This window comes from Vulpes lagopus, chromosome 7 (genome assembly GCF_018345385.1).
Source record: "Vulpes lagopus strain Blue_001 chromosome 7, ASM1834538v1, whole genome shotgun sequence".
In the NCBI taxonomy this organism is placed as follows: Eukaryota; Metazoa; Chordata; class Mammalia; order Carnivora; family Canidae; genus Vulpes; species Vulpes lagopus.
Genome location: NC_054830.1, coordinates 47,219,489 through 47,242,461, shown reverse-complemented (window position 1 = coordinate 47,242,461; position 22,973 = coordinate 47,219,489). Strand labels below are relative to the sequence as shown.

General features: G+C 36.5%; 1 protein-coding gene across 7 annotated transcripts in view; it reads right to left on the bottom strand.

Annotated features, from left to right (window-relative positions):
• The window catches only part of GRM7 (glutamate metabotropic receptor 7), an 828,976-nt gene that overhangs the window by 738,212 nt on the left and 67,791 nt on the right, over positions 1-22,973 (bottom strand). The gene's annotated exons all lie outside the window — the stretch shown is intronic.

Sequence of the window (22,973 nt, the reverse complement as noted above, 5' to 3'; positions counted from 1 at the left end):
CATAATTGGGAAATAAATGTTTCCACCATAAGTACTATTTTAGATGACCTAAACACTCTCCTCAAGAATGTGAAATTTAAGGAAAAAATTCTGTTTTTGATGGAGTTTTTAAAAAATTTGTCGTTTCTTTAAATGGGGTAAAAGAACATCATTTAATCCTTTCTTGATTACTTAGACTAAGCAAGCTGAAGTCATAGTTAAAAGCTATGTCACTAAGGTCAAAATATTTAACCTCTCTCAACTTTCTTTCCCTCTTTTATAAAATCAATTAATATCTATTTTATAGGGTCATTATGAGAACTTAATGAGATAATGAATAGAGGGCTTAGCTTCAATTCTGGCATATAAAACACAATCAAGGTTTCCTATCATTATCAGTAGTCTCATCAGATCAGTATTTTAATTGGTAACAACAAAATTTGCTTCTACTTTAATCAGAGGATGTCATCAAATCATAGGACTCTGGACAAAATGGCCCAAGACTTATGTGGTTTTGAATTCATGTCAGTCTTCACTCTTTGCTGAAGACTGTGCCCATATCTGAATATGTGCCCATATCTGAATTAATTCTCTTTGCCATCGGATTTTCTGCTTCTGATATAAGAAACTTGATGCCTGATTTACTATAACTATATAAGGTATAAAATAGATTTTGAATGAGAGCTAGAGAACCTCTCTTATAAGAAAAATCATGGATTTTAATGTATAAAATTGGTGACATCCATATTGGTTACTGGGAAACAGTTCTTGGATTTAATTTATCTCAACTTTTCTTCTTAAATATTTGTCAGGCATCTGTTACATAAAGGTCCATATCAATGTCACAGCCATTTATTGAATTATCAGATGTCTTAGAGGACTTGGAGTGCCTGGGTGGCTCAGTCAGTTAAGCGTCTGACTCTTGATTTCAGCTCAAATCATGATATCATGGTTGTGAGATCACACCCTATGTCAGGTCAGGCTCAGCGCTGGGCATGGAGTCTAAGATTCTCTCTCTCTCCGTCTCTTTCTCTCTCTGCCCCTGCTGCAACCCTGCTTGCACATGCTGGCTCTCTCTCTCTTAAAAAAAAAAAAAAAAAAAAAGAATGTGTTAGTACTCTATATATTCCAGAGGTAGTGCTGTATTAAGTATTAGGGATGCAATCATAATGAGTTATACCCTACCTTTAATTAGGGAGGTGGGCCAGAATCTTGGACATTATAATAGCTTAAGATTGGCATAGAGTGTCAGGCTAAAAAAGTTATTTTGCCTAGATGTGAGCTTTTCAGTTGAAATAATATTTAAGTTGGTTAAGTAAGAATTAAACAAATAAATGGACAGAAAGGCAGAGACATTGAGAGTACAAAGGTTCAGAGGTAAGGAAGAATTTGAAAAATTTGATGTGACCTGAAAAAAGCTCATTATAGGTACAACAAAATGGAACAGGAAGATAATACTGAGTCATAATGTTAAGAGTGTACATTAAACAGGAACATGGATATGCAGACTGCGTAAATCATGGTAAAAGTTTGGGGGCTTTTCCTCAGGAATCATGGCAAGCTAGTGAAAGGTTTAATCTGTGGGGTGATATACTCAGGTTTATATTGAGTACACAATTTTTGAAGGCCATTTTGTCTTAGCTGCAGATATGGATGAAGCATACAAGTCAAGGGATGGGGAACCAGTGAAGATGTTGTCCCAGTGGTACAGAAGGTAGATCACACTGACCTACAAGAGCACTAGCACTACAGATGGTAAAGATTTTCATGAAGAAAACTGTAGGACTTGAAGACCAATAGAATAAAGGGGATAAAAGAGGAACAGGTGTCAAGTCAAGGCTGGCTTTCTGTGTTGCCTTACTCTACAGTTGGTGGTATCATTTATTAAACCAAGGGATACTGACAGGAGATCATATGAAAAATAAGATCAAGAACTGAATTTCAAAATTTGCCAAATTTGAGGTATCTTTGAAATATACAGTCACTCAGTTGGACAGGGACCAACAGATGTCCCATTTCTCCACCTTCAAAAATCCACTTCTATGTGTCCTCCAACTTCTTGTACTGTTTTCTTGCATCAGGCAAAAGTTCTGATACTATACCCAGCAATTACACTTCTAAATATTTACGCAAAGGAAATGAAAGTACAATGTCCACACAAGACTTGTAAACAGGCGTTCATAGCAGCTTTAGTTATAACAGATGAGACTGGAAAGAACACAAATGCCCATCAGCAGGTGACAAATAAACAAATTGTGCTATATTCTTATAATGGAATACTATTCAGCAATAAAGGAGTAAATAGAGATACATGTCACCGCATGGATGGATCTCAATATCATTACACTGAATAAAACAAACCAGACAACAAACAAAGCCAGCCAAAGAAAAACAAAGAAAAAAAGAGCATGACGCCAGTTTTATAAAAGTCTAGAAAATGTAAACGAATATATAGTGAGTAATACATAGACAAGAGAAGAGATGGCAAAGGAGCACAAGAAAACATGGAAGGGTGGTAACATATTTTGTATTTGTTTAAAGATTTTATTTATTTGAGAGAGAGAGAAAGAGAGAGAGAGAGCAGGAGCAGGGCGAGAGGCAGAGGGAGAGGCAGAAGCAGACTCCCTGCTGAGCGGGGAGCCTAACACTGGGCTTGATCCCAGGACCATAAGATCCTGACCTGAGCTGAAGGCAGACCTTCAACCAACTGAACCACACAGGCACTCCCTTATTTGGTATCTTGATTGTGATGATAATTTCTGTGTGTGTATATATGTCAAATCTCATACTATTTAGTATACTTTAAATAAGAATAATGTATTGGATACAAATTATACCTTGATTGAGTTTTTTAAGAAGTCCATCTGTTATCCTTGATCACTTACTTCCAAATTGGGTGAGCACTTGTTCCCCATTCTATGTCCCACCATTAACAACTTTCACTTTGCTTAATATCTTTCTTCCTCAATAAATTGTCAGTTGCATGTGGGTAGATTATATGCCCCTCTTATTTGATCTGTTTCCTACATACCTGACATGTTAAATAAGTAGATAGTCTCATTATTTATTGAATCATTGATAGTCTCACTTGTGCTGGGACCTACCTGGGAATGAGTCTCCTTTCCTGTTAAATCAGATGCTCTAAGGACAGGGCAACAGGAGATGGATCAGTGGTGAATGTGAGGAAAAGTGTCCACTTACTGTGATATGGTATGCAAGTGAGAGATGGAGAGTGAACAATGGTGAATATGACATAGGGCAGAAACAATGCTTTAACTTGAGACATACACAGAAACCAGGGGGGAAAAAACCCAAAAACCTACCCAGAGGTAAAACAGAATAAAAAAAAAAATCCCATGGAGGGGTGCCTGGGTGGCTCAGTTGGTTAAGCACCAACTCTTGATTCTAACTCAGGTCATGATCACAGGTTTGTGGGATCCAGCCCCATGTAGGGCTCCTTCCTTGCTTAGTGGGGAGTCTACTTGTGATTCTCTCCCTCTCTCTCCCTCTCTGTTTCCCTTCCCCCACTCACAACACATGTGCTTTCTCTCTCAAATAAATAAATAAATATTTAAAAAAATCCCTTGGAAAAAGTGCTATTTATGGGACACCAAGGAATAATACTTACATTTTACAACTGGTGTTGGAAATGCAAGTACAAAAGGAGCCTTCTGTCCAGATGTTAGATGCAACCCTCAGGGATCACCTGTTTTGAAATGAAGTAATATCATGCAGCACTTTTGGGGTTCCAATGCCATACAGCTACCTTCAGAGCTCACTGCCCTGAGCAAGTTGGCAGGTTAGACACCTTAATCGAGAATGGAAAGCTCTGAGGCCTGGGAGATATTTCTGCAGCCAAGAGATTAATTTTAACTAAATGGAAACAGCACATGAAATGAAAGCAAGAGTAGGGCTTTATGAAAAATTTTAGGAATGCACATGGTGGCAGTCCTAAGATGAAATACCAGGGTCCTAAGGTAATCTTAAAAAGATACTTGTAGGGTCACTTAAGGCATCTGAAATGACCTACCATGGAAAATAAAATTCTAGTGGGCAAATCCTTGTACTATATCTATGCCTACAAATGGAAGGTTAAGTAGTCATCCAGCTATTTTTAGATATTCAATTTGATGCAAACTTGACGTTATTCCCAACAGCATCTTTGCAAAGCCATCACTGGATGTCATTTTAATTGAATTTATATTTATTTAGCCTGTGTGTTCAGTACCACTGGCTTGCAAATTGTAATTTAAGACATAATCGATGCCTGCCTTCAAGGATTAGCCCCTCCCTTCAAATAACATTCCTTGCCCCAATTTGCTCTATGAACAAGACATAGTAAAATATTTGAATAATATGAAAGAAATTCCACAATTTTACTCAACTGAAAGATATGAACACTGTTTCTAGGGCTTCAGAGAGAAGAGAGGTCTACATGAGCAGTACTAAACAGGTAACTTTTCATAGAAGAGAGGGGCTTTGAGGTTACTCTTGAAGGGTTCTTAGCTGGGGGAAGTGATATCAGATCGAGGAAGGGCATCCACACAGAAGAGGATAAAGAGCAAAAGAGAGATACCAGAGAAAGCTCTCAGATTTTCCTCTTTGTTAAAAAATGTTCTGGTGCTTGAGTTTGTCCAAGTCTCAAAGAAAAGTATCCAAGAGAGCAGGGCTTCTCCTCAATGACTTAATTATCTTTGTAAAATTTTAATTAATTAATTAGTTAATTAATTAATTTTAAGATTTTATTTATTTATTCATGACAGACACAGAGAGAGAAGCAGACACAGGCAGAGGGAGAAGCAGGCACCCCAAGGGTAGCCCGATGCAGGACTTGATCCCAGGACCCTGGGATCATGATCTGAGCCAAAGGCAATGCTCAACCACTGAGCCACTGAGGTGCCCCAATGACTTAATTATCTAACCTGCATCACCTCAGAACAGAGGGAGGGTGAACAGGCAATGTTCACACCTCCTCCCACCAATGCCCATTGAAGGCATTACTCATAGATTGAAACCCTTTTTTGACTGTGGACCTCAGAGTTGAACTGTCTAGGAATACGGTATTCAATGGCACAAACTACAGTTATCTGTTTCTGAATTTATTTTTTATGTTTTCTATAACATTTGTAGTTAGAGAGCCTCTAGCAGGAGATGAAATTTCTACATGATATTAGCCTTCACTAATTAACCTGGGGTGGTAGGGCTTATAAAATCATAGATATTAACATTCCCCTACTCTGTAATGAAAGCAACCCACGCCATGCCAGGTGTTTAAGAAATGCTGCCACACAAGGGCAGTCTGGGTGGCTCAGCAGTTTAGCACCTGCCTTCGGCCCAGGGCGTGATCCTGGAGACCCGGGATCGAGTCCATGTTGAGCTCCCTGCATGGAGCCTGCTTCTCCCTCTGCCTGTGTCTCTGCCTCTCTCTCTCTCTCTCTCTCTCTCTCTCTCTGTGTCTCTCATGAATAAATAAAATCAAGAAAGAAAGAAAGAAAGAAAGAAAGAAAGAAAGAAAGAAAGAAAGAAAGAAGAAAGAAAGAAAGAGATGTTGCCACACAAATCCAGTGATGGTTTTCATCCATAATGCCAGTGGCCAAATCCTTCAGGAAAAGGATGCCATTCTACTTTTAAATAATAATGTTAATAAATATTAATAGCACTATTCCTTACAGTTGCTTGAGGTTTGTTTGTTTTTTTTATACTAACTATAAAAGGCCAAGTAGAAGGAATAATTTATGTGAGAGGAAGATCAATGTGCTTAAGGCCACATATAATGTAAACAAAAGAATTTTCACAGATATTTAGCACTGCGCAGGTTCTAAACAGGGTTCTATGTACTTTCCTATACCTTATAATCACTCTACCAACCCTGGGAGGGCAATATTATTAGCCGTATTTTATAGATCAGTAGACCAAGGCTCGAGAAGAGTAAGCAACAAAGCATGCATGTAAATTTAAATTATCCGACCCTAAACCCAATATGCTTACTGGAGTAGATTATCCCTTCTTTATCATCATAGTAATTATAATAACATTTATTAGGCACTAACTATATATAACTATATATAAATCACTTAGACAACAAAAGGGCATATATTATATATATCTATATAAATCACTTTTATAAATCACAATATATTATATATATATAATATATATATATATATATATAATATATATATATATATAGTATATTATTCCCACTGTAATGTCCCTATGAAGGTAGCACCACTGGCTAACATTCACAAATTCAGAACATAGGATGTTCAAGGTCATACAGTTGATAGACAATGGAACTAGGGTTTAAAAACTGACTTTAGAACCAAAGTTCTTTGTTAGTATACTTTGCTGCCTTTTACAGGGTGGTGAAATTCTAAAAGCCGATTTAAGGTATTCAGCCCTTATTCAGGTAATGTCTATCTGATAAGGTGATGGGGAAAATCCATTCTCTTGAGAAATCAGACAGCAAGCACACACTGGAACCTTATTATTAGTTGCAGAAAACAATATAAGTTTAAATTTTTCTATATATTACCACCATCCACAGCAAGAGCACTTAAAATTTTGCTTAACATTTTATCCTTAATTCATAATTATAAGAGTCTCAATTATGGATTGCTTTCTGTATGTGTCTTAGACCATGGTTAGCACTTTATATAAAATATCTCATTTAATCCCAATAAATGACTTAAGCCTATTCAACCTATGATATATTTATGTGAATCAAAGAAGCAGTCTACAAAGCCCAAAAAACTCCAGCAGGTACTAACCTAACTGGTTATGGGGAACAAAACAATTGCGGTCCATAATGCCTTGGATACTAATTGCCTTTTCCTTTATATACACACCACTGTTTTGAAATTATTCAGTAGTCAATAAATGTAATGCATGATTTTTTTTTTATCCAAATGTGAGAAATGTAGTATGAAAAGAAACCCAGTGTACTGTCCTTGTTGTGCAAAAGAAGATTCCCTTGACAGCATGAGTAGATAAAACAATAAAGAAATAGTTAGGCTATTGCCCATCATCAGAGTTTGGGAGATGAAAAAAAATAATAAAACACACATTTTAAAAGGAGGCAAGAGGCCACAAAGTTTCTTAAGTTTATCAAGAGATGATTCCTTTGCACAAAATTGTTGCTAAATGTTGGCCTGCCGGGATTCCATGTCCCAGCATCTCCTGCATCCAGATCTTGCCAACAAAATGAGGACTGAGGTAATGAATGTCACTTCTGGGTTGGGATGATTAAAAACTGAGCCTTCAATATCCTCTTCTCCTCTGTCTTCAAGCTATATTTCAAAGTCTTTGAGGCCCCAGGAAATGACAGAGTCAGGACACAGAATAAGTGTGGGTCCCTAATTCATTTCATGGAGAAAAGCCCTCAGCAAATCTGAGACACCATATTGGATTATTATGTGAACAAGAAATAAACCTTCTTTTATGTCAAGTTACTAACAAATAGAGATATGTTGTTGTACTAACTCATATTACCCTGACTAATATAATATAGAAATGTGAATCTTTTTTATTTCATTAAGAACAGATGTTGTATTGTGCAGTCAATTATCCATTGTCATTGGAATTTTGCATTATGACTACATTGGAGAAATCCACAGGGAACTGTGAAACTTCATTTTCTCCATGAGGATATTGGTAGTAGAGTAACACAGGAAGGAAAGTCATTTGGTACCATTAATTCAATTTGGTATGCTTACAAACTCCCAATTTCCAGTTAAGATGTAATACAAGGATGACATTTACTCTTCCATCTGAAAGCCAAAAAAAAAAAAAAAAAAGTAGAACATATGAAGCAAATTTTTAGGAAACTAGGTATCTATTAGGCAATGAAGATCCCTAAGAGACAGAACGAATGGGGCAAACCCCATGATTGCCCCAGATTACTGCATTAAGAGAATTTTCAGACCACAAGGCAGGGAGGGGAAATGAAGCAGAGCCTGGCTGACTCCTTGAGTTGACGACACAGAAATGAGAGCCTGGAGAAATCAAGGCCACTAGAGCTGACATAACAGATTGCCAGAAAGGAGAGAGCTGCATATAAGGGAACTCCAAAGGGTCTTCCTTAAGTGATTAGTACATGCATGTGAAAAAACCATCAGAAAGCAGGAAAAGAATATTTCAAAGAGATTAGAGGTAATAGCGCCTGGTGCACCAGGGCATGGAAGAGTACCAATTCTCCTACTACCCAGCCTAGATAATCTCATAATCCATGAGATCTTGGACAGGTGACCTGAAAGAGTCTAGCCTTGGTGTGTGGAATAAGTAGACACTAAATGTGAATCCAGTCCTTCCTAATGATGCCTAAAAGCAAGACCAGAAAGAATGAAACTGTCTCATGGAACACAACTTCATCCATCCCAGGACAAAGCTCTAGAATATTTGAAACCTAAGATTCAGAACAGATTAGAATAATTGAAAGGATGTAGCAAGATAATAGGCTTAAACCTAACGGTATCGATACTGCTTATAAAAGAAAGTTGAGGGGTTATGTTAAGACCAGTCAAAGTGATTTTTAGAGCACGGAATATTACTGGAACAAAAAAAATCATTTCATAATGATAAAGGGGTAATTCATCAAAAGGACATAATAGTCCTAAATATCTATGCAAACAGACAGAGCTACAAAATGCATGAAGCAAAATAGTCAAAAGAAGAAGTAGATGGAAAAATCAGTAAGGATGTATTAGACTTTTACAACATTGTCAACTAACTTGCTAATTAACATTTATTCATAGACTTCTTCATCCAACAATAGTGGAAGACACATTCACACTGAAGTGCATTTGGAACATACATCAACATAAGCCATAGTCTGGGCCAAAAATAAGCCTCAAGAAAGTTAAAAAGATTCAAATTCCACAAATTTGAAATCAATAAGAGAAAGGTCTCTGAAAAAAATCTCCAAATATTTATAAACTTAAAGACTTCTGAATAACCCATAGGTCAAAGAATAAATCAAAAGGGAAATTAAAAACTGTTCTGAACTAAATATCAATGAAAACACAACCCACTAGTATTTGTGGAAGGCCACTAAAGCAGTACTTAAGAAATTTATAGTAGCAAATACTTCTATCAGGAAAAAAAAAATCTCACATCAATGACTTCAAGTACTACATTAAGAGGCTAGAAAAGAGAAAATTATACCTAACATCAGCTTTAGAAAGAAATAATAAAAACCAGACTGAAATCAATAACACAGAAAAAATAATACATAAAACCTATGAGACCAAAAGTTGTTTAAAATAAATGAAATTGATAAAGTTCTAGTCACATGAATCAGGAAAAAAAAAGAGACAAGAAATAAATTGCCAAGATCAGAAATGAGAGAGGTAGCATAATGACAGATTCTATACATATTAACTATGCAATAAAATAATACTAGGAAAAGTATTTTTGCCAGCAAGCTGAAACCTTAGGAGAAAGACATAAGTTCCCGGAGCTCACTTAAGAAAAAGAAAATCTGATAGTATCTATTAAAGAAATCAAATAGAGAAAAAAAATCTCACAATAAAAACTACAGGGGAGATGACTTTATTGGCAAATTCTACCAAGTATTTATCCAGAATCAATACCAATTCTATTTTTTTAATTTGTATTTATTTATGATAGTCACAGAGAGAGAGAGAGAGAGAGAGAGGCAGAGACACAGGCAGAGGGAGAAGCAGGCTCCATGCAGGGAGCCCGACGTGGGATTCGATCCCCGGTCTTCAGGATTGCGCCCTGGGCCAAAGGCAGGCGCCAAACCGCCGCGCCACCCAGGGATCCCCGACTCAATACCAATTCTAAATAAATTCCAAGAAATTGAAGAAGAGGTAATACTTCCTAACCTATTCTGTGAAACCAGCATTACTCTGATATTAAAATGAGGGGGGAAAAGGGCACTATAAGAAAATAAAACTACACATCAGTATCTCTCACGAATACAGATGAAAAATTCTAAGCCAAGTTTCATAAAATAAAATCTAACAATATATAAAAAGCATTATATATCATCGCCAAATAGGTTTATTCAGAAAATACAAGCTGGTATAGCATTTGGAAATTAATCAATGGAATTTGATATATTAAAATACTAAAAAAGAAAAGCCATATATAGCTGACCCTTGAACAGCATGGGTATGAACTGTATGGGTCCACTTATACATGGATTTTTTTTTAAAGATTTTTGTGTATTCATTCATGAGAGACACAGAGAGAGAGAGGCAGAGGGAGAAGCAGGCTCCCCAGGGGGGGCCTGAGTCAGGACTCAATCCCAGGACCCTGGGATCATGACCTGAGCCAAAGGCAGAAACTCAATTACTGAGTAATCCAGGTGCCCCACTAAATAAATACAGCATAGTACTCTAAATGTATTTTCTCTTCCCTATGATTTTCTTAATTACATTTTCTTTTCCGTAGCTTACTTGACTCTAAGAATACCATATAAATGCATATAACGTATAAAATGTGTGTTAACTATCTATGTAATCAGTAAGGGTTCTGGCCCACAGAAGGCCCAAAGTGATCAGGAAATTCAGTGCAATCCCAAGCAAAATACAGCAGGTGATCTTGTCAAAATTAACAAACTGATTCCAAAATTCAAGTGGACATGAATAGTACTCAGGATAGGCAAAATAATCTTAAAGAACAAAGTTAAATGGTTGTTATAATGCAACTTCAATACTTATTATAAAGCTAAAGTAACTGAGAAGTGTGGTATTGACATAAAGATAACCAAATGAACCACTTTACAGAGTCTGTAATTCTCTGTAAAACTCACAACAGTTTTTTGACATATGCAATTTAACAGAAAAAGGAAAGTCTTTTCAAATTTGTGCTGGAAAAAAATGTATTTCCATATGCAAAATGGTGAACTTTGATCCATACCTAACATCACATAAAAATTCACTCACAGGGATCCCTGGGTGGCGCAGTGGTTTAGCGCCTGCCTTTGGCCCAGGGCGCGATCCTGGAGACCCAGGATCGAATCCCACGTCGGGCTTCTGGTGCATGGAGCCTGCTTCTCCCTCTGCCTGTGTCTCTGCTTCTCTCTTTCTCTCTGTGCGACTATCATAAATTAAAAAAAAAAAAATCACTCACAATAGGCTGCAGAAGTAACTGCAAGTCATAAAACTACAAAGCATTTAGATCAAAACATTGGAGAAAATCTTGGGACTTTGGGTCAGGCAAAGATTTCTTGGACGCTATCCAAAAACATGATCCATCAAAGAAAAAAATACTAATTTGGACTTAAAATAAAACACTCCTGCTATTTTTTTAAAGACTGTTTATTTATTTATTCATAGAGACACACAGAGAGAGAGAAAGAGAGGCAGAGACACAGGCAGAAGGAGAAGCAGGTACCATACAGAGAGCCCGACGTGGGACTTGATCCAGGGTCTCCAGGATCACAGCCTGGGCTGCAGGCGGTGCTAAACTGCTGTGCCACCGGGTCTGCCCCACTTTTGCTTTTTTTAAAGTCTTGCTAAGAAAATGAAAAGATAAACCTCAGCCTAAAAAAAAAATTGCAAAACATATATTTGATAAAGAATTTATCTTTAGGATAGATGAAGTATTCTCAAAAACTCAAGAAAACAATTGAACAAAGACCTGAAGAGATACATTATGAAACAAAGATGTATGGATGACAAAAAGTAACCTACTCAAAATCATTAGTCACAAGGGAAATACAAATCAGAACAATGAGATATCACTACACACATGTTAGAATGGCAGAAATTAGACTGACTATACAAAATCATGGGGGAATGTAAAAGAATTATAACTCACATTGATGGTGGAAATATAACATGGTACAACCACTTTGGAAAGCAGGTTGTCCATTTCTTTAAAAATTAAACATGCTTTTACCATATGGTCCACCATTTCACTGCTATATATCTACCTTAGAGAAGTGAAAATATACAATCCTACAAAAATTTGTACATAAATATTCATAGCAGCTTTATTTTTAAAAGCTGAATTAACAGGAAATAACAAAAATTCCCATTGATAAGTCAATGGATAAACAAATTATGGTATATCCAAACAATGGAATACTACTTAGCAGTTAAAAAACATAAATTATTGGTACATGCAATAACATGAATAAATCTCAATTATCCTGAGTGAAAGAAGCCAGATAAATACTGACTTTATAAGTCCATTCTTATAACATTTTAGACAATACAAACAAATCTATACTAGCAAAAAAAATGCATGAACAACATTTTATGAGTGTTGGATAATGTGGTGACAGGTTTCACAAATGTATACTTGCATCAAAATTTACCATATTGTGCATTCTAATCATATTTATTTTATGCCAATTATACTTCAGAAAGCTGTTAAACATCAGGCCTTTAAATGCATTATTTCTTTTAATCTTCACATTTTCTTACTGGCAAAAATTGTGGTAGTATTGCCACTCTACAAAAACAAGATCCATCCTTCTGGGAAACATAGGAAGTGATTGCAAGAAATAGCTGAAAATATATTCAATGAAAATACAGTTTCTTGCATGAGAAACATAGGAATATACTTACTTGTGTGCAAATCATCGCATGCAACGCTGGTAAGATAAAAGACAAGGGTAGTACCCATAAAAACACAACCTTTATTCGGTAGATTTCCATCTTGGACAGGTAAATAGTCAAATATATAATGAGACTGAATGAAATCTTTCTCTTCCAATATTCTGTTCGTAAGACTATAGTAGTACTGTTCAATTGGATAAAAATTATTAGTTAACCACTACGACTCCCTTCAAGGCTAGGAGAGCCTTCAAGGTGATGAGAATGCGTTTTTGTTTTTGTTTTTTTACCTTTCTCGTCCAGCACCTAGATCAATACCAGGTAAAGTCTAAACAAATACTTGGTGAATATATGAATGAATATATTAATGGATGAACACAAGTATGAACAAATGAAATAAAAGGATGGAATATACAGAGGTAAGAAGCCATTATTTCTATGTCAAAACCACTTAAAAGACTCCATTGAGAGACCCCTGGGTAGCTCAGTGGTTGAGCGGCTGCCTTCAGCCTGAGGGTGTGATCCCAAGATAGGAATCGAGTCCCACATTGGCCTCCTTGCTGGGAGCCTCCCTCTCCCTCTGCCTGTGTCTCTCATGAATAAATAAATAAAATATTTTAAAAAACAAAAGGCTTCATTGACTTTAGAAAGCCTTTTTGAAGTTATATTGAAATGTGGGTGTAAATTGGTTCAAAATCATTAATAATAGAGTTAAGTCAAATGCTTTGAGTTTAAATCCAACAGAAAGAGCTTGTTTATTTTGCTCGTTCCTCACTTTCTTTCCATAAACCTTCCCAGCTGAGGCAAAACATCAACCTAACTCAAATTGCCACTTTTTGTTCAAAGTATGTTACCTACCTGGTGATTGTCTTAAGTGGTAGACAAAGAATAAATGGGTGTTCTCAGTATGAAAAGTCTGTTTTCAGCTACTTTTCAGCTATAGGTTTAGTCTAGATAAAGAAAAGATAAAATAGAGAAATCTGCCATTTGGAGTATTACTTTGAAAGTTTTTCAAAGCTATTTAAAGTCACATACTTAAGCAGAGGGCCCAACCATTCTGCTCAGGTATATAGTTGTGAATCTAATGCTTGTAAGTGGGACATGAGGCAATGATCCCTTTAACCTTTGGGGCTGCCAGGTAAAGCCTGGGTTACTCAAAATCCTGGAACTCTTCACATTCAGCCATGAGTAGCCTCTCTGGGGTCTCTTAAGAAGGTGTCCCTAGAGAGGCAGAGTCTGAAAGAGGGTCAGAGTGATCACAGATGGCAGGCACAATGAGAATTATCCACACTTATGGTTCCACCACAGTTTTTGTTCAACATTCAACCAACTAGGCAACAATTTCTGCAACAGTGGCACAGTATGCCAATGCTCATAATGAAAAAAAAAGTGTAGGATTGCTGGAAGAACTCATGTGCCAGGGCATGGGTACCTCATGTCAAGGGTGGAAGTTCAGGGAGAACTTGTCAGCATGGTTTTAGGTAGTTGCTCTATATCTCTGCCTTTACATAAAAATGATATGACTGCCTCCCAGATGCAAAGGCTTTAGCACAGCAGGGCCTCTCACCATAATTATTGTGACATAGAAGCAATAACAAGTTGGATTGAATTCAATCTTATACACACTGTAAGATGATATTTCAATAATTTTTGCACGTGATAGAAAAAAATAGATTTTTTTTTAAGATTTTATGTATTTATTTGAGAGAGAGCTGAGCAGGGGCAAGGAGCAGAGAGTGAGGGAGAGTGACAAGCGGACTTTGCACTGAGTGTAGAGCCCAATCCCAGGACCCTGAGATCATGATCTGAGCTAAAAACCAAGAGTCTAATGCTTAACCAACCGAGCCACCCAGGTGCTCTGAGAAAAACTAGATTCTTAAAAAAAAAAAAAAAAAAAAAAAAAAAGAACTCTTAAAAATTTTCTTTGAATAGTTGTAAAAATGATTAAAATTTTCTTGTTGAATGTGATTATCAAAAATTGGAAGATAATATTAAAACATCTTAATTAGAATTACAGTCATCACTTAAAGTGTAAAATCTGATGGAAAATCCTACATTTGTGGAAGTAAGCACAAATTTCTTAGTAAAAAACATTTGAAGGTTTTATGTAAATTAAGTATTTAATATCTACCCAAATACTTTGCATTCTATTGTAGCTGTTTATTTTTTAAAATTTTTATTTATATTATAGTTATTTTATTTTTATTGCCATTGTTTAATTTAAAGAAGGATATATAATTTTTACCAAGCTCCATTTTGATTCCCTCCAGTTTATCCTAGTTTGGCCATATAACTATCATTTTATGTGTGCCATGAAGTGAAACAGTAGGCATTAATACCCTGGTGTATGAGCAATGTATTAATATTCACAACTAGACACTGTGTTCTAGATTTGAAGAGGGCAGAAATCAGACGACACTTTTAGCCTGTTGATTAGGTAAACACTCAATTTTAGACTATATATTCCCTAGATGACACAAACAAAAAATAAATACTAGGATAATGATGGTATTTGAGATCTGTAATTTCATCTGGCAATGTAGCCCTTAGGGCAGCAATCACCAGTGTTTGATGCATTAATTGCTTACCATGGAGCTTTTTGACACAGGATAGAAACTAATTTCATATAGCTCAGTATCATAAAACTTACATTTTTCATGACACATGCAGAATTTAAGATTTATAAATATGGAATAGATAATGTTTTCCATTTAAATGTGGTATCAATCTATCACTTTGAGCTGAAAATAACAATGCAAATAACTCTGGTTTTAAAAAATTCCAGAGTTAATTATTGCTGCTATTTGTTCCTTTGCCCACTTTTTTTTTTTTTTAACTTCCTCTATGAAGCCAGGCCAAAGTATTCTGTATTTGAAGGATCAGATTTCTTGATTGATGGTGATGTAGATGAATCATACAATGAGGAGGTAGGACAACTAAACATTTCTGATTAAAATTCTTTTTTCAGATTTTTTTGGTTATACATGGATCTAGTCACTTTTTTAAAATTTTTTTTTAATTTTTATTTATTTATGATAGTCACACAGCGAGAGGGAGAGACATAGGCAGAGGGAGAAGCAGGCTCCATGCACCGGGAGCCCGACGTGGGATTCGATCCCAGGTCTCCAGGATCGCGCCCTGGGCCAAAGGCAGGCGCTAAACCGCTGCGCCACCCAGGGATCCCTCTAGTCACTTTTTTTATTTGAGCTGGAGTTTCCTCATCTCTAGAATGACGGTTTACGTTAAATATTTATTGAGCTTCCTTGAGCACCTTGTGATTTTTGTGATCTTGTATGACTTGTTGTGGAAAAATAAATAAAAGTATAGAATCTTAGAAGTATTTGTTCTCATTATAAATTCAAACATGGACTGGGGGAGTTTAGTTTATACACTGAGTTCTTTTGATTTTATGCCATGTTGCCTACTAATAAATAAACACCAAGTGTCCTGATAGTAATTGTATAATATTATGGGATGTGAATATATTTTGTGATTGAGAGCTTGGATTGACCTCTCCCTATTTGTGAGACACAATTTTCTGATTTGTTACCTGCACTGTCTCCTATGATCGCCAGTCCCTTTCTTTTTCTGCCAGACTTTTTTTTTTTTAAACACTGAGAAAAACCTTCATGGTACAGAATTTCCCAGAAGTAACTCATATTTGAAAAGCAGAATTCCAATTAAGAAACTCATGAATGGACCACACTCAGCACTCCCTGCTGACATGTTCTTCTCCCCATCTTGCTCCTTTCTTCAGTGCCTTGTGATTGAAGGGATTTTTGGCCATGGTGTCAACACCTGTCTTTCCTTGGCTGTCTTATTATTTTTAAGTCCTTGACAAACCTACTACAGTGATCTAGCTCTTTACATATTATAGGTGCTTAAGATATACTTGTCAAGCCATCACATCTCTTTCAATTTCTCTAGACTATAGGTCCTTAACTACAGACTCTAGGACAAGTGGGAGACAAAGGAATGGAGTTGCAGCTGGCCTGGCATAAGCTACACAGACTTTTACTTACACAGCTTTGTGTATTAATTCTGGATAAGCACATGATAGAATGTCATACTTGAATTTTATTTGTCAGGTGTGGTGATGGTGGGAAAGAAGTTGGTAATAGCTATGCTAGACCATATTGCACTATAAAACATCTGATAAATCCAAGCAATTCAGTTTAAAATGGTCAATTAAGGAGGAAAATGCAGTCATTTAACTTGATAATTCTACATGAACATTAAGTCCAACAGAGACTCCATTGAAATGAAAGCTGAAAGGAATTGAATAAAAGGGGAAAAAGATTCTCTTTAAAGTCTACTATTTGATTTCTCTTAGCTCTAAACACACGGGAAGCAGTAAAACATACTGCTTGCGTCATACTCACCTGATCTTGGAGTCAGACAGTCTAATTTGTGCACTGGCTGAACGGATGGATAACTGTGTGATCAGAGGCAAATTTCTAACTGTTCATTTCCTCAGTATCTTCATCTGTAAAATGGGGATATTATTGGTACTTACTTATGAAGAGCTTCGTGAGGATGACCTAAACTAACTCATGGATGGGAGGTATTTCGTCTACACAGTAGGTGCTCTATACAGTGCTTGTGTTGTTTTGTTGACCATGAAAACAATGATGCCATGTGTCTATCTATTTTAATGTTTACATTGTGATTATACATAAATACATGTTACACTTCCATGTTCTGAGATTAGTACAAGCTCACTTGCAAACCATTGAATGGCTCACCCCGTACCAGTATTTCTGTCTGCTCATTCAGAAAACATCTGTGTCAAATTGAAAGCAAGCATTGAATTAAGTCTCTGAAACATGTCTGGTTCTAGAAGGCATTGCTTCCATATTCTTCCTGGTGGGAGGGAACTTAAAACGGTTGCCAGTCATGATCATTCCCTTAATTAAAATTAACCTGAAAGATCCTCAATAGCTTAGATACGTTTAGCTCAGTGTTCAAAATTATTTATACCTGGGACATAGTCATGTCAAAAGAAACAAAAAATGGAGCCAGAGATTTGGGGTTTCCAGCTGAGGCTATAGGGTTTCTTTTCTGTAAACACTGCAAATCAGTCAAGTTCATTTTGTTTAAGGTTATGCAGGTTAACACTTTGCTTTTTCAAACCACTCCAAGAATCACCAAGATACTCTGAATCATTTACTTCATCATTTGATGAGGTGCATTCCCAATTGTATAACACAGGAAAATATTTAATCAGAGAAGCAGCTAGAAGTGATTTGTGATAATTGATATTTAATGGCTCAATCTCATATCTAGTATCAGTTCTTGTGCTACATGAGAGATTTTTCAGATTCTTGCTACAAATGCTTAGCCGAAGACAATAAAAACCATGACTTCCACACTTTTTTCTCATGTTTTATTATAGCACTAAATAATATGTTCAGTATTCTCCTGGAAATATATAAAGCATTTTATGTGATGTAGTTATCATTTGCTTCTGACTAAAATGTCCAAATGACCAAGAGTTAATTGTAATAAAATCATTATGGATATGTGCAAACGATGTGTCGAAAGATGTTTACTGGAGGACTGTTTACAATTTTGAAAACGAAAACAGTGTGGGTATATATATCTGTGTGTATATTAAATAAATAGATGAAAGAAAAAAATTACAAATATTTCCTACTATATATAGACTACTCTATGCAACCATTATGTAGAAACTCAAAGAATGTTGTGAACACAGAGGTTCACAATTCTTTTAAAAATTAAAATACTACGCATACCAGTATTAGATTGGGCAACTTATTCTGGGTTCATTATAATATATATAATAAATTATAGTAACCCAGTCATTAATTCTGGGTTCAACCAGGAGAGAAAAAGCCACATAGTAATTTGAGCAGGGAAAGTTTAATAATAATAATAATAATAATAATAAATTATTGTGACAGAATTATCATAATAAGGGCATGGCTAGTGATGAGTAAAGAGAACTCTCAAATATATACAGATAGCAGATTGAAGGAATAGCCACTGACCCTCCCACTGAGAAAGAAGCTCTCCTCCCTCCTCATAGGACTAAGGTCCAGGCTAGGTTAGATTCAGCACTGATGTGGGAAACAAAGGCAGGAAATGTACATAAAATTAAATGGCCATCTAACCTGCAGCCCATTGATAAATACTTGAGGCAAGTAGAACATGTTACTCCAGGAAGCTCCTAATGGTCTTAATGTAAAGTCTTGCTGGAGGTTTTGACAATAGCAAGGCCTCTGGTATTCACTGAGTCTTCTTTAGCATATGAAAATCCTTTTGGAACTTCTCTTTACTTCCTCCATCCCATCCCCGCAAAGTATGTAATCAGTTGTCCCTCACAATCTAGGGCAGCAGGAGCAGCAGGGAGGAGCAGCAGCTCTTTAGGCCTTGGTCTGGCCCAAGCTTTAATAAAACCACCATTCTACACTGAAGATGTCTCAACAATTCTTTCTTGGCCATCTGCTCTGGACCCCACCAATTTTACCTACATATATTCGAAAACTACATCAGCATGTCCATGGATTACTGGATAATAGTGAAGTTGCTATGAGGCCTCATGGAGGAACCTTCTGGAAATATGCCCTCTGTAACTTGCTGGAAATCCACTTTCTGTAGTTCCAGGGAAAGCTATTCATCGTGAGATTTCTCACCAGAAGCACACGGCTACAAAACTTGTCCTTAGGAGGTGCTGGGGGAAGCTGCTGGCTGCCAGATACTGCTGAAGTCAGCTACTGGAGACGTCGCGTGCACTGTGGTTGCTGAACACGCAGGAGGCCGTTGGTGTTGTAGGAGCTGGGTGCTGGAGAAATCTGGAATGCTAGAGGAAACTGCTTGCATTGCAGAGCTGGGTACTGGGAAAATGACATGACTCGTAGATGCGGGAGGCTGGAGAAGCCACCAGGAGACTTCCAAGGAAACACAACATCAGCATCACAAAGCAAAACCTTTTTCTGCAATGTCTCTTCAGTGCCATCTATTAGTAAAGGCTAAAATCGCGTCAGTTGGCAAAGGAAAAACTATTTAAAGGGCCTATCATCTATTTTCACAGAGCAGATAAAAAAGAGTGAATTTAGAACTGAGAGGTAATAAATTTTAAAAACTGGCACAAACAGTATATATTAAATTGCTAACAATGGATCTCTTTGAGTGTGAGATGATAGGTTAATTTCACATTTTTCTTGGAGCATTGCCAAATTCCTGCAATGTAAATGTAAATAAATAGATTTCCTTTGCAAAAAAAAAAATAGTAAAATTACCAACTCAGCTACTCAGTGAACTTACTCGTCATTTAATAATGTTGACTTTTTACTTAATTACTCACAGCATAAAGCATAAGTACAAAGTACAGTGTGGAAGTTGCGTATTTAGGGGCAGACTACTCAATCTTACTCATTTTATGGAATCAAGAAAAAAGGATCACTGAATTGTCTATCAACTTGTCTCCCATTCTCCTACCTAAAATACTCCATCTAATAGGAGGAATAATATGGATCAAGTTCTAGTTCTCCAAATAATCTATGCTTAACGTATGTTCTAGGTATATTGGTTAGTGTGTTGTGGGTGATGGAAAGCTGGGTACAAGGGGAAATACTTTTGGGAAATGATCAGTAAGCTATAGGGAATAAGCTTACATATTACTGAGCTTCTCAAGGTATGTAAAATGCTGATGTGCCTTGAGAATCTGAAAAGTGGTGGTTAGCCTATTAACCCTTTTCAATGTAACTCTACTTAGAGGCAAGAATGGCAGGGGTTTAAGGGATGATCCAGCTCAGCCAATGACAAGAAGCCCTGGGGTATGTGACAGTAAGGCTGAGAGTTTCCTCTAACAGCCTGATTGTCCTTTTGAAAGGAGAGATAAACTTGTAAGTGATGGCAGTTTTACTTTCTAGCTTGTGCATGAACAAGAAAAAGAAATTCATCCTAGAGATGAAGCAGATACGTAGACAGATTAGTGAGGAGAGAGGGGACTTCCTGGTCTCCAAGTAGGCTTCTATTCCGGGGTTCTGTAAGTTCCTGAGATGTGCATGCATCTTTGCCCTGGGGTTTGAAACACCATCTGTATCCTCATATTTGAGCTTCTCTTTTGATCAAAAGTAAAGCCAAAAGAGGCCTAACTCATACAAAGAACATGCCTTCTCTCTATTTATTGACTCTCTTTAATTACTTCCCACTCACTCTCCCATTTTCTCTATCTGGTTTCTAGACTTATTCCTGGATCAGAACAGTGTGTGGTATTGCTGATATCTTCTTTCTTCAAGAAATACGCCATCCCAGAGTTATCTTCCTTCCAGCTTTCCTTCTATTTTTCCAATTATTCTAAAGTTCTTTCTTGGGGAGCCCAATTCAGTAGCCCAGTTATTAACTGTTGGAGCTCATTAAAATGCATCTCTAGGCCTTTTCTTTCTGTCCTTGAGTAGTCTTACTCATGGCCAGAACTTTAATGTCCATCTATATGTCAAAGACTCAGCTTTTGTCTTCATAGCAATCTCATCTATATCTATCTATCTATCTATCTATCTATCTATCTATCTATCTATCATCTCCCCATTTACTTACTCAGTATCTTAAAGCTTTGGAATGTCTGAAGCACACATCAAACTCAACATGTCTAAGATAAAACCAATTATATCAACTCTTCCACCCTAAAAAGTTTTGTCAACTTTCAATAATCCTTTTCCTTCGGGGCACAATATAAACATTGTGTAAGGCTAAAATCTAGGAGTCCTCCTTGAAAACTCTTCACTAAATCAAACTTCACCAAGTCTGATTGCTCTAATATAGCCTAAATATTTCTCGAATCTTGTATATCTCACTTTTGACTAGCCACGATCCCCATCTAGACTAGATCATCTTTCACCTGCATTGCAATAACCTAATAATCTCTTCCTCTACACATTCCTCCTCCATCTCTCTTCTCCACAATACCATCAGTCAAATTTCTTCCAAAGATATAACCAGACAAAAACAAGCAAACAAACAAACAACACAAAAATAAAATTAGTCATATACCCTCTACAGAGACCTACGAATACTCACAGACACTTCCTTGAAACCCTTCAACATTCTTCATATCAACCTTAGGGTAAGTATCACAGTCTCTAACATGAACTAAACTTGGATTGTAATACTTCATTCTCTAGGTAATTTTCTTTTTCAATATCGTTTAATTCCAGGAGGGCAGGAGACAGTTGTTATTGTTGCTTACTGTTGTATCTTTCCTCAGCATGATCCTGACACAGAAATGGCATTAAAAAAAAAAAAATTGTTGAATGGTAAATAAGAAGAAATGAGTGAACAAATGTCACTGTGTGTCTCTTTGTAAACAGACTTTCTTATGGTTCATTCATTCATTTATTCACTCAACAGATATTTATTGAGTGCCTAATATGTTCTATGTTCCATGCTGTAAGTTTTTTAATACCTAGCATCCGAGTGAATGAATAATAGATTGCAACCAGGCTAGGACATAATCGGTGGGCAACCCTATCCTGGCTTTTGTAGAATGTACCATGGTGTCTACTGGCAGACAGGTGGAAGGGTTCTCCCTATAGTCAGAGTGAGTTTGCCAGCCACTCACTGGCACTGGCTAACCTCTGAAAACTCTTTACTTTACCCATTTAGCCCCAACCTTGTGCTTATTTAACTCTGCACCTTGATCTTATTGGCTTTTTCTATATATACTTCCTCAGCTAAAAAAGGTTTGTAAGTCTATGTTTCCTGTCATTTATATTGGCTGATAAATAAAAGAGTTACTATTTTGGCTTAATCTTTTCTGAATAATATTACCTTTTTGGCAGTTTTGTACCTGACTTTGAGATGATTAACAATGTTTTTGTTTATTGACTTTTTTTTCTGAAATGACACACTTGCTAAAGTGTAGCCTGTTTGATTACAAAATAGGTATTAGGCACAGAATTAATTATTATTATTTTAAGAAGAGGACTAACACTTCTGGTTTGATCTTGTAAGCCAAGACTTACAGTTAACTTTGTTTCCCCCTGCTCCTATTTTAGTTGGATCTGAAGCAAGTTGCAAGATGCATTTTACATCAGTTGCCTCCTATACTCCAAATAAAATAGGGGCTGAATACAGCACTGACTTTGCATAAATTCTTCCACTTTAATTTAAAATTCATTGGATAGCTTTCATCTTAAAGTAAGCAGCATCCATTTGATTTAAACACTATTTCTGCTTCTATCTGTACATGACATATGGATTCATACAGAGCTGCATATAGTGTTAGGATCCAATTAGAGCCTGGATATGCTCCTGATTTACCAACCCAACAATGAAACTCTTCTCTGCACCTGATTGACTGGAGGTGAATGAGCATGTTTTGGGGAAATTTTAGAGGCCCATGCAAAGCACTACAGCTCTCTTAAGTGCTGTAATATAATTATAAAAAGCATTTTTTTTAAGTGACTCTTGCCTTTCTGCCTTACTTCCTCTATTTTGTTA